The sequence below is a fragment of the Podarcis melisellensis genome, assembly GCF_964234715.1.
Source record: "Podarcis melisellensis genome assembly, chromosome: 5".
In the NCBI taxonomy this organism is placed as follows: Eukaryota; Metazoa; Chordata; class Lepidosauria; order Squamata; family Lacertidae; genus Podarcis; species Podarcis melisellensis.
In genome coordinates, this window is record NC_138537.1 from 94,712,968 (window position 1) to 94,726,114 (window position 13,147).

The following is a 13,147-nucleotide window of genomic DNA, read 5'->3' on the forward strand; positions in this document are numbered from 1 at the left end:
CTGGGTTTCCCCCGAAGCTATTCTTTCCCATGGCCCCTTCAGATGTCACCTATCAAATGCTTGTATCTCTATACTTCAACAGCCAACAAAGGTCAAGCACACGGATCTCTCTCTTCCATGGTGGCTTTGGGATCCATTCTTTGGAACCAGAATACTCTAGAAACCCTAAACTGCATTTTATGTTCATCCTGCGGTGATTGTGAGATTATGGGGTGGGACGAACCCCTTGCCTGTTTGTCACTGCAGTAATCACCTTTGCATACCATAAAAGTCATAAGACGTTCACAAATGAAACAAGGGAAGAAGTCCAGAGTTCAAGCAGTCCACTTGACCTGAGGCTATTGTCCTCAGCAGCCCCTTCAGTTGGGGTCAGAAGCTGCTGCCCAGTGGGAAGAAATCCACTTTGATGTGGGGATCAGGCAGGCCTCAACTTCAGGTCCTGTCTATGGACAAGAGGCTGACAAGGGATCTACTTAGCAACTACCGGACACAAACTTTTCAAACACTGCATTAGTCTCAGGAAACTTGTTTATCATTAGATCCGACTCCTTTCTTGTACAAATCTTTACTAGCAGGAGGCTGAGCTCAAGCAGCGTAGCTACTACACGGAAAGACAAAGGTTGTGACTTATTCCCGACCACCAGTTTTCTTCAAGGTAGATGAGACAAGGACCCACCTGTTGCCCCTGGCAGAGGGGAACGCTAAGAAACAAATCCAGCACGCCCATAAGACCTTTACAGGATATATCCACAACAACAAAGATCAAAGCCAAGTCCAGAGTTATTAGTCACTCGATAGCATGATTAAAAAAAAGTAACGAACTTCACTCTACATTTTAAAATGGTGGGTCCTTTTCTTCTCCCGAAATTGCCTGTCAGACCCCATTACAGTCTTGATTTAAATGTGACACCGCTCAGCTGGAATTCCTGTACAAGGCCCCACGGGAGCCTCTCTCTCTCTTTCTCTTTCTCTCCTATTCTTCTCCCAGGAATGTTGCAACAGAGCAGACTTTCCCTCCTTGTATCGTAACTCAGAGACAAGATCAAATTCCCTTACCTGACTGGTGTCACATCTTGAACTTTAAAAGGGTCTTTTCCCGTAGATCTGGTGTGGATCCTCGCTGCTGCTCCTGGGGCCAGGTTAAAGTTTTTTTCTCCTGGTTTCCCCGAGGCTGGAGGTATTTTTGTCTGTGTCTAACTTGTTCAGGTGAGTACAAATGAGCACACCTTCCTGAGCTGGGAAAGACAGGAAGTCAGGGAAGCCGCAAGCTGATTGGTCTGCTTCAGAGTACAGAGTCTAGTGAGGAAACAGAGACGCCAAAGCCAGGTGGGGAGAGGAGGGAGGGAAACAGAGCACAAAGGAAAGCTGCACGATAGAGGCTTGGGAGGCAAGTCAGAGATCACTGACTTCTATCTCTCAGTTGAGTGGAAACTGAAACACACCAATACGTTGCAGGGAGGAGTCCATGAGATGCCTCTTTGTAAGAGATTTCCGGATTGTTGTTACTGATCAGCATAGTGCCATCAATGTACATAGCATTTGACAAAGAAGCATCAAGCAAAAATGAAGTATGTTGCTTCTCCCTAAATAGGAACAAGAGAGGAGAGATACTCATAGATGTCTGTTTAGTACAGACATGGCCAAACTTGGCCTTCCAGATGTTTTAGGACTACAACTCCCATCATCCCTAGCTAACAGGACCAGGGGTCAGGGATGATGGGAAGTGTAGTCCCAAAACAGCTGGAGGCCAAGTTTGGCCATGCCAGGCTTACAAAGCCTGCCCCCCCTCTCTCTCACACACAGTTACACACACATGTGCTTTCATTGGGTTTGATTTCAAAAATATTGGTGCCTGGAGAGGAAAATCCAAACAGCAGTCTCACCTTCCCATCAATCTACTGGGAAGTTTACTTGAAAATGTCCCACTAAAATAATCAGGATCTGCTTGAGAGTGCTCCTCTAATTCATCTCAATTGGGTTGGGTTTGCATAACTTCCCATGTATTATGCCCAGTCCTTATAGAAAATTAAAACAGGAAGGGGGTGCCTTCCTGTCCCTGCCACCCTATAGTAAGGAACAAGCTAGAGTGGCATGAAACTTTCCTCCCTTGTTCTACTTAGTGAAGGAGTGGGTTGTGAAGGTATCTGGTGACCCACCCTTCGCATCACTTTAAGAACTGCTTATGGCATCCAGCAGCAACAAGATCCTGTGGACACTAAACTGATGCCAGCAAGGAACCAGAGACATGGCAGCAGCAATTACCGAGATGCTGTTAATTAATTCCTCTGAGGGGTCTTCATTGCCAGTCTCTACCTGTGTGTCTGTAATGGCATCTGGTTTTATTAACGGTGGAATTCAGCTCTTCATCGCCAATGGAAGAGCAGGGAGTCTGGATGGTACTTGAAGAGATAGGTAAAGGTAAAGGGACCCCTGACCATTAGGTCCAGTCGTGGCCGACTCTGGGTTTGCAGCGCTCATCTCGCTTTATTGGCCGAGGAAGCGGGCGTACAGCTTCCAGGTCATGTGGCCAGCATGACTAAGCCGCTTCTGGCGAACCAAAGCAGCGCACGGAAACGCCGTTCACCTTCCTGCCCGAGAGGTACCTATTTATCTACTTGCACTTTGACGTGCTTTCGAACTGCTAGGTTGGCAGGAGCAGGGACTGAGCAACGGGAGCTCACCCCATCGCGGGGATTCGAACCGCCGACCTTCTGATCGGCAAATCCTAGGCTCTGTGGTTTAACCCACAGCGCCACCCGCGTCCCTACTTGAGGAGATAGAGTACTATTAATTCACTGCGTGGCATACATGTCTCTATTAACAGGAGAGGGGCAGCATATTTCTAGTGGTGTCTCTGTTTACGTTAGCCGTTTGTTTCCTAGTCCTTCAATTTTGGGGCTTGAAATATCTCCCTTATTTGGAATATATAGGGCTTCTACTAGGGACACTGTGGTCTAAACCTAGGGCTTGCCAGTCAGAAGGTCAGCAGTTCAAATCCCTGCAATAGGGTGAGCTCCCGTTGTTCGGTCCCAGCTCCTGCCCACACAGCAGTTCGAAAGCACGTCAAAGTGCAAGTAGATAAATAGGTACCGCTCCGGCTGGAAGGTAAACAGCGTTTCTGTGCGCTGCTCTGGTTTTGCCAGAAGCGGCTTAGTCATGCTGGCCATATGACCCAGAAACTGTCTACAAACAAATGCCGGCTCCCTTAGCCTATAGAGCGCCGCAATCGCAGAGTCGTCCATGACTGGACCTAACAGTCATGGGTACCTTTACCTTTTAGGGTTTCTACTTAATTGCTGTGTTGTCTAAAAACACAGGGAGCTTAGGGAGTGTACCTTTGCTCCTTGTATGGTTCCAATGGGGGTTTCATGACCATTGTGTAAGCCTTCTGGTTCTAAGGCACCAGAGTCACCTCTGTTCTCTCACATGTGTGATGTATTAGATTCTGCTTTAACATTGTTACATTCTGTATACTATTTATGACTTGAGGTCTTGTCCCATTAGGGACTTTGCATCTCCCTTTGAAGTGTCTTCCAAGAGTTGTAGGTGATCTTGCATTTATGTCCCAACAGGTAAAAAAGGTAAAGGGACCCCTGACCATTAGGTCCAGTTGTGACCAACTTGGGTTGCGGCACTCATCTCGCTTTATTGGCCGAGGGAGCTGGCGTTTGTCCGTAGACAGCTTCTGGGTCATGTGGCCAGCATGACTAAGCCACTTCTGGTGAACCAGAGCAACGCATGGAAACGCTGTTTACCTTCCCACCAGAATGGTACCTATTTATCTACTTGCACTTTGACGTGCTTTCGAACTGCTAGGTGGGCAGGAGCTGGGACTGAACAACAGGAGCTCACCCCGTCGCGGGGATTCGAACCGCCGACCTTCTGATCGGCAAGCCCTAGGCTCTGTGGTTTAGCCCACAGCGCCACCTGCGTCCCTACAGGTATTTTGTGTTTTTCATTTCTCTTCTCTTTTGCTCTGCTTCATCTTCTCATGACCTGTGACTTTTGGGGACAGAAATGTTTGCTTTATTTATTTAACAGATTTAAGCTTTCTACTGAGTAACTGGACAAGCCTGCTGTTATTCTGTGAGGGCTGCCAATCTGGGTGTGACTTTTGGCAAATAGGTCATGATCCCTAGGATAAGTTCCAGGTGGGTTGACAGTGCCTTTAGTGTTCCTTTAAAAACAAACGAAAACCTACTTTTATTTTGTGTCTGGCATAGTGCTTCCAATTCTAGACTGAATAAAAGTATTATCACCTGTTCCACAGAAGCTTCTATTTTATTGGCATTTGACTTAACATTGTTCTCTGCTTATCTTGATAGTGAGACTTGCTGGAATTTATGTGTAGTAGGAAGTCGATGATATCATCCAGTCTTTTCTAAGATTTTGTGCACTTTTCTTTGGAAGATGCCTATGTGGAGGACAATTTTCTGAAACACTATGTTATTTGGTGCTGTTTCCTATTAGTTTATCTGATAGAGACACGATTCCATGTTTGTGGCTGTTCTCGTGTATTGGCGAGTTTGCTTTTTATGGAGTACCTGTCTTAAACGTCATTGTTACATCCTTGTGTTCTCTGTGAATTGTAACAAATATCTCCCCTTTCTGAATTCCTGCTTACGTGTTGTAAATAGGCATAGTGTTGCAGCTGAGTCACTGACGTCATCTTAGAAACGCATCACTGTATGACATTACATGCCCTTTGCTTTACTTTCTCTTTGAATAAGGTAAAGGTAAATGAACGGCATGCTCTTGAGCAGGTATTTTCTTTCTGACACTTCCTGCATATCAATTCTAGTGCTGGACATTCAATTTTTCTTGTATGTTGTAATGTATGCATCTTTCTTTTTGTGCTTCTGTGGCTAATACCCTGCCTTGTTTTACAGTGTGTATCACCTGATACCTGTATGTTACTTGCATTTGCTTTTTGGATTCTTTGTGGGCTTCGACTAGCTTGATAGCTTTATCTACAATTCATCTATACATGAATTTGTCTTGTATAATTAGGAGTTACATCCCTTAAGACACACCACTTAACAGACTAGCTGTTTCATTCTGCAATAGCGATGGGGCAGAATTTGGATTCTGTTCATATTTAAAGCTGAATTCATTAAATTCACACTTTCTAAAACAATAAGATAACCAGAATACAGTCATCCTTCAATAACCACACTTGTCTGAATTTTGCAATGCAATTCTCCAACTCAGAAATGTTTGCAAAAATGCATATATCCCAATTGTTTGTAAACATGTATGCATTGGTCAAAACTACATAAAAAAGTGTTTATTAGGAGAAATTAGCAGTAATAGTCACACTAAACTGTTGCTGAATTTCCATAGGGATTTTTAAAAAGAAAATTTGCAAATTGTTGCAAAAAGGTGGAGAACCAAATTTAAGGTTGGAAAAATGACAGATTGTTCCATTCCTATTCTGTTCCAGCTGCATCTCCATATAGTCAGTTTTGGTTTATTTCAGTTTCTCATTTTTCTAATATTTTGTTCAGTTCTCCCCATTTCCACATCAGTTGTGAATTTAATGAAAATTATTCAGCTAATTTCTCCTTATGTACTTTTTTTTTGTATGTAATTTCCCCAAATAAACACATTTTTACAAATCAGTTTTCCCTAATATAATGCTACTTTCACAAATATACTCGTTTTTATTCACACTTCCCCCAAATCTTTCCATTACTGGGATGGAGAATTCTATGATTCTATGCTATGGTTTTCCCAGTAGTGATGTATGGAAGTGAGAGCTGGAACATAAAGAAGGCTGATCTCCGAAGAATTGATGCTTTTGAATGATGGTGCTGGAGGAGACTCTTGAGAGTCCCATGGACTGCAAGAAGATGAAACCTATCCATTCTTAAGGAAATCAGCCCTGAGTGCTCACTGGAAGGACAGATCCTGAAGCTGTTAACACAGTTCACCCCAAGACCAAAGTGTACTAGATCATTACATTTTATTACTTTCTGTGTTGTCACATCTGGCTCCATTTTTCTAGATTCAAGAGATGGTGTCCATTAGGGAAATTGACAAATTTGCCCAGCCCTATTCACCATGTACATAACTTTTTAGATTTGTGCCTTGCAGAGAAGTGGAACTGAGCCAAAGCTTCTAGGGACATGTAAGCTTCCCTTTCCTGAGATATTCTGCTGTCTTAACTTTCCATTTGTCAGATGTTCTAGGGGATGTCTAGAAAAATCTCCAACTTTTCTTTGAACTATGCTTTAAGGGCAATTAAGTCATAAATGTAGGCATGTTTGTGAGACTCACTTAATCAGGGGTGGCTTCCCTCTAGATTTCTCAGGAATTTTCTCTTGTGGAAATTTTGAAGTCTGCTCTAGCTGAAAATAGGGATGTGCAGAAAGGATCGGGGCAGAGCTATGCTTCCATCTGCAGTGGATGAAGTTCACTCTGTGGGAGCTCTTAGATGTGCATTTAATCAGCTCTGCTGTGACATACTGAGTCAAACAGGAGTTCACCTGGTCTGAACCTTTGTTAAGCCAAAGCACTTGGATTTAAGCTGATTTAATGCTGCTTCAGGGAACGCGGGTGGCGCTGTGGTCTAAACCACTGAGCCTAGGGCTTGCTGATCAGAAGGTTGGTGGTTCGAATCCCCACGACAGGGTGAGCTCCCGTTGCTCGGTCCCTGCTCCTGCCAACCTAGCAGTTTGAAAGCACGTCAAAATGCAAGTAGATAAATAGGTACCACTCCAGCGGGAAGGTAAACGGCATTTCCGTGCGCTGCTCTGGTTTCGCCAGAAATGGCCACATGACCCAGAAAAACTGTCTGCGGATAAATGTCGGCTCCCTCAGCCAGTAAAGCGAGATGAGTGCCACAACCCCAGAGTCATTTGCAACTGGACTTAACTGTCAGGAGTCTGCTGTTTCACATGGGCTCTCCATGCTGAAGTTTGTGCACATGGAGGATGGATGCACGGTATACTTCGCCTCCAAGTTCTCCTTTGGTGGTGTGCTTCCAGCAATTTATATTTTATTCTTGCCTTCTTCTCCTGCCAGACAAATCTAGTAATATCTTTTTGCCATTCTCTGAAGTGTCCTGCATTGCTGATCAAGGGTGTTGATTGAAATAAAAATAACATTTTGGGTAGTACATTCATTTTAATTACCGATATCCTTCCCAATGATAAGTTCACCCTTCTCCACACCTCTATGTTTTTCTTTATTTGTCTCTAGGCTTTTGTATAAAAGGTAAAGGGACCCCTGACCATTAGGTCCACTCGTGACCAACTCAGGGGTTGTGGCGCTCATCTCGCTTTATTATAGTTATCCTTAAAAATATTCATATTCTTAGCTGTTATCCATACTAAATATTTACTTTTCCTTTCAATTCTCAATTCTGTTAAGTCTTTTTTATATTGCTCAGTCACATTTTTCACCAATACTTGCATTTTACTTTTATTTAAACCTGCTATTTCTCCAAACTTGAGAATCTGATCCAAGACCTTTGGTATACTAGCCATAGGGTCTTCTAAAGTTACCACAAGGTCATCTGCAAATGCCTTAAGTGTATATGCTTTGTAACCTGTTTTTATCCCTTTTATTTCATCATATGATCTTATACTTCTAGCCAAGGTCTCTACAACTAAAATAAACAATAATTGTGACAGGGGGCATCCCTGTCTCATCCCCTTCATTATTTTGCATTTTTCTGTTATTACAATATTTACTATCAGCATAGCCTGTTGGTTGGAATAAATTGCGTCAATTCCTCTAAGGAATGACCCTCCGAAGTTCTTCTTCATAAAAGTCCATGAAACATTGTCAAAGGCCTTCTCTGAGTCTATAAACATCAATGCTGCTTGCTTGTCATTTCTGACCTCTAGATATTCTATTATATCAGTTACATTCCTTATATTATCCTTCATCTGGCAGCCTGGTAAAAAAACTGGCCTAGTCTTATGTTTATTCACAGATGAGTAAATGAGTAAAGTAAATCTGTTCTAAAAATATCTATAAGCCTTCTGTTTTGTTATAACAGAATAATGTATTTGCTTTGTAAGATTTGCTGGCACATCTCATTAGGACAGAGAGAACTTGGCAGAAGACCAAGGGATTCCCTCGGATCACTTGTTGGCTTCCTGAGAGCAAAGATGAGCAAAACTTTAATTAGTATGTGTGTAAAGATTGCAACAGTGTTGTTTTCCTCCAGTGACCCAGCAAATGAGTCCAACTTGTCTTTCAAGACCATGAAATGCACACCCATTGCCCAACAGTTCTTCATACAATGTTCCAAGATCTGAGAGGTGTTAAGTCATTGGCCAAGGTGTTGGAATAGCTTCTTGACATCACATCTGAGGAGAGCGTCGAGAGCTGTTGGGCAACGCTGATGAAGTCGCCGTCAATGCTGAACAATTTGTGTCCTTTCACTTTCAGAGCATCCAGGCTACATATTGGTGATGTTTGTTGTTTTCTCCTGCTCCAGAGGATGGGTCCCAAACAGATGGTATCAAGATATAAGAAAAGAAATTCTGACTCATTTGGGTTCTGAATGTAAGAGGAATCCCACAGGATCTGGCCAAAAGCCCTCTAGTTAGTCCAGCCTGCTGTCCTCACCAAGGCTAAGCAGGTGCTTCTTCTGGGAAGCCCACCAGTATTTCATTCAGTGAACCACCCTGTGATCTTATGATGAACAGCAGCATATAAATATAATTAATAAAATAATAAAGTAAAGATTGGCACACAAGAGCAACTCGCTCGCCTAACAACTCTGAAGCCTACATTGTAAAAGGCCTGGGCATTGGTAGAATTAAAACAGTGTGTGAGGGGAAACCTCATAGCTGAGTACAATTTTAATTTTGTTGTTTAGTCGTGTCTGACTCTTCGTGGCCCCATGGACCAGAGCACGCCAGGCACTCCTGCCTTCCACTGCCTCCTGCAGTTTGATCAAATTCATGCTGGTACCTTCGAGAACACTGTCCCACCAGCTCGTCCTCTGTCGTCCCCTTCTCCTTGTGCCCTTCATCTTTCCCAACATCAGGGAAAGATTCCAGGGAGTCTTCTCTTCTCATGAGGTGGCCAAAGTATTGGAGTCTCAGCTTCAGGATCTGTCCTTCCAGTGAGCACTCAGGGCTGATTTCCTTAAGAATGGATAGGTTTGACCTTCTTGCAGTCCATGGGACTCTCAAGAGTCTCCTCCAGCACCATAATTCAAAAGCATCAATCCTTCGGCGATCAGCCTTCTTTATGGTCCAGCTCTCACTTCCATACTATTTTAATTTTAGGAGGCTTCAATTAATAAGCGGATGTGAATTGCAACAGGGTACTTTTCCTTTGGCCAAGAAATCAACATCTCCCAAAACCACGGAGCGCACCTCCAGTGCCCAACAGTTCTCCCAGTCCTTCTCAATTCCTGCTTTATTTCAGTTTCGTTTACCTTTTTTGGGCACATGTAGCCAAAAAAAGCAGTCATTTATTTCACACTGAGCAAGGAGTCCCTATGGCATGCGTTCCTCAAAAAAGAGGTTTCTTTCTTTTTAAAAAGAAACCACATGTGGGGTAGGATTTATTTATTTCTTCTGAAGAAAATGTATTTGACACTTGATGGCGATAAAACCTGTAAGCGGCTTGCTAGAAATGATAAAACAATTTAAAGCATTTGAATTAAACAGCAGCATTTAAAATGAAACAGTGAAACCAGCAGAAACACCCAAAGGCCTAAACATGGATACAATGGCAATGTGAAAGTCCAAAAGTTATTTGGAAAATTCAAATGTGTCCCTGCAAATGCCCCTCCCACTCCAGCTACCCTGGCAATGAAGTGTTTTGCAATGGGGCCGAAATGGTACAGCAGAATTTTTTTAGTGCCAGCCTCTGATTTTTAGTTGTATTTAAACACTGCTTTTTTTCCTCCAAGGATCTCATGATTGCAGTCATGGGTCTCACCCTCCCCATTGAATCCAACCACCCTGGAGAACACTCTTTGAAAACAACCACTGCCTTGGCCAATTCATATCCCGGTCCAATTCGATGTGGTCACCTGAGGGGTTCACTTAGCCCCCCAAAATATCTGGAAAAAAACTGGCTCTCTCCCCACAACCTAAGCATTCAACCTGCCCATTTTGCGGACTCTCCTTCCTGGGAGGTTTTGAAGAGAGGCTGGATGGCCATCTGCCCCAGATGCTTTCGTTGAGACTCCTGCATGGCGAGGGTCAGACTAGATGACCCCACGGGATCCCATTCTAGGATTCTATTTCACGTCTTTCCTTTTTACTCTGTTTGAATCGATGGCTCTGTTGTGAAATGGAGGAATCCAACCAAACTTGCATTTTTCACACCTGCCATTTCAACCCTGATCCTCCCTGGCAGGGAGCCAGGGAAAATTCCCTCCCTGTCACCCCCAAAGGGACATTCTTCCGGGCTCTTCCCTGAAGGGTTTTTTTGGGGGGGAGGGCTTCTCCCCTTCCACGAAGCTGAGGCACCCGTGACTGGCACCCTTCCCTGCGAAGAGAGAGCAAAGCTCAGAAGCGCCAGGGAGTCAGCATTTGCTGAGGAGAGAGAAACAGACATCGCCTCCCTCACCTCTCCTAAGATGGCGCATTCTGGCCCTGGCCATTTCCGCTTCCGGCTGCCGTTTGTGCCTCTCCTAAGATGGCGCCCTCGGGCCGAGCATGGCGGCAGCACCATTTCCGCTTTGTGCCGCCCTTTGTGCCTCTCCTAAGATGGCGCCTTCGGGCTCAGGCCATTTCCGCTTCCGGCTGCCGTTTGTGCCTCTCCTAAGATGGCGCCCTCGGGCCGAGCATGGCGGCAGCACCATTTCCGCTTTGGGCCGCCCTTTGTGCCTCTCCTAAGATGGCGCCTTCGGGCTCAGGCCATTTCCGCTTCCGGCTGCCGTTTGTGCCTCTCCTAAGATGGCGCCCTCGGGCCGAGCATGGCGGCAGCACCATTTCCGCTTTGTGCCGCCCTTTGTGCCTCTCCTAAGATGGCGCCTTCGGGCTCAGGCCATTTCCGCTTCCGGCTGCCGTTTGTGCCTCTCCTAAGATGGCGCCCTCGGGCCGAGCATGGCGGCAGCACCATTTCCGCTTTGTGCCGCCCTTTGTGCCTCTCCTAAGATGGCGCCTTCGGGCTCAGGCCATTTCCGCTTCCGGCTGCCGTTTGTGCCTCTCCTAAGATGGCGCCCTCGGGCCGAGCATGGCGGCAGCACCATTTCCGCTTTGGGCCGCCCTTTGTGCCTCTCCTAAGATGGCGCCTTCGGGCTCAAGCCATTTCCGCTTCCGGCCGCCCTTTGTGCCTCTCCTAAGATGGCGCCCTCGGGTCCGGCATGGCGGCCCCACCATTTCCGCTTCCGCCTGCTCTTTCTGCCTCTCGTAAGATGGCGCCGGCCACCCTCTTTCGCCCATCCCAAAGCTGGAGAGTCACTGGAGTTTCCGTTCTTCCTGCATCTCATCTCCAGAAACGGACCTGGCGAATATGTTGCATGAAAAACCAGGGGAAAGAATGATAGCATGGTTGGGATGAGTCACGGGGCATCCCCAACCTTCGGCCCTCCCCATGTTTTGGACTACAATTCCCATCATCCCTGACCACTGGTCCTGCTAGCTAGGGATCATGGGAGTTGTAGGCGAAAACATCTGGAGGGCTGAAGCTTGGGGATGCCTGATCTAGTTCAACCCTCTACAAGGCGGGGTGCAGAAACTATAGACATCAGCAGTGCTTTTTTTTTCTAAAAAAAATGTTTAGGTATTACTCTCGTTTTGACTCAAGAAAATCACCATTTTATAGTTCATAACAGGAAAAATAAATTCAGTAAATGGACAAAAGTACAAAGATTGACAAAATGTTTAGGCACTGAGCATTAGGCATGTTTCTTTGCCTCAAGGAACTTGGACAGCCAGAAAAGCCAGCACTGTCCTTTTATCCAGATCTGATATGCTATTTCTTTTTTTTAAAAAAGGATGGTTATCTGTCATGGAACAGAACCCCCCAAAGCGGGGGCCTGCCACTCTATAGACGTACAAACATAGATGCACACGGATGTAAACACACACACAGAGAGACAAATATACACACACGTATACTTGGTACGGAGATAGGAACACCCAGAGAGACACACCTACACATATACAGACCAACAGATAGATATATAGACACTGATATGGACTCACCCATAGATAGAGAGATACTCCTCTTTCCCCTCCCTGCTTGTTCCCATGGAGAAGGGCCCATTTCATGCCTTTGGGGCCATTGCCACAGAATCACCTGTGCCCTTTTTGTGGGGGCCCTCACCTGGGCTGCTGACCACATCGCCTGTGCAGAGTCCAACGCGTTCCCTCTGCCCTCCCTCGGGAAAAGGGGGTCCCTGTCCATGGCTTCCTTGGTCCCCATTCGGCACAGATCCTTGGTCTTGGCTACTCCTTGATGGAGCCTCCAATGCCAGAGGCAGTTTATCTGCAACGTCTCCTCTTGAGCCCAAAGGGAGGTGCAATGGCCATCTAATGTGGTTTATGGGTTCCCAGAGCATGTCCCAACTAATAAATCTGGGCTTTTCTTGATGATCGTTTGAAAATTAGAAAATTAAATAAATTTATATATATATTAAAAATCTCTTTTCTGGTTGCTTCGTGATTGTTTGTAAATTTCAAATCCAATTACATAAATTTATATAAAATAAATAAATTTGGGCTTTTCAGGACAGGGCCTGGATTGCAGAGCTGCCTGCCCACATTTATTATTTGTACTGGGTTGCCCCATCCCCTTATGGCCAGCTTCCAAGTTCTAACAAATCTAAAAGCCTAATAAAACAAACACCACAAATATCCCTGTACAGGGCTTCTTTTTCTGGGGGTTGGGTCCTGGCTCGTCTTGTCTCAAGTGCACTTTTTTTTTTCTTTCTGGCCGTCTCAGTAATTTTCGTCTTCGTTGGTTTGTTTGTTGTTGTTTTTATTCTTGATGTTGCTGCATCAACCAGTTGTTAGCAAACACTTTTCAGTGCTATTTCCTATCACTTCCTTTAAAGACTGGTGAGAAATTCAGTTCGGTTCACATTTAAAGGTGAACCTACCTAAATGGTACTTCCTGAAACAATACAGAAAAGGAAATGCAACTGTCCTTCAAAAAATCACACTTTCTGAATTGTTCAATGCAGTACTCCATGTGTGCAAAAAATGCCTCTACTGTCCAT

The 13,147-nt window shown here is 45.0% G+C and overlaps 1 protein-coding gene across 1 annotated transcript in view; it reads right to left on the minus strand.

The window, feature by feature from the left end:
* Positions 1–1,232, minus strand: part of ARHGEF5 (Rho guanine nucleotide exchange factor 5) — a 65,786-nt gene extending 64,554 nt beyond the window's left edge. The window contains exon 1 of the mRNA XM_081911690.1: positions 1,057–1,232. The gene's annotated coding sequence lies outside the window, so the exon portion shown is untranslated. The remainder of the gene's footprint in view (positions 1–1,056) is intronic.
* Between the last annotated feature and the right edge of the window lie 11,915 nt (positions 1,233–13,147).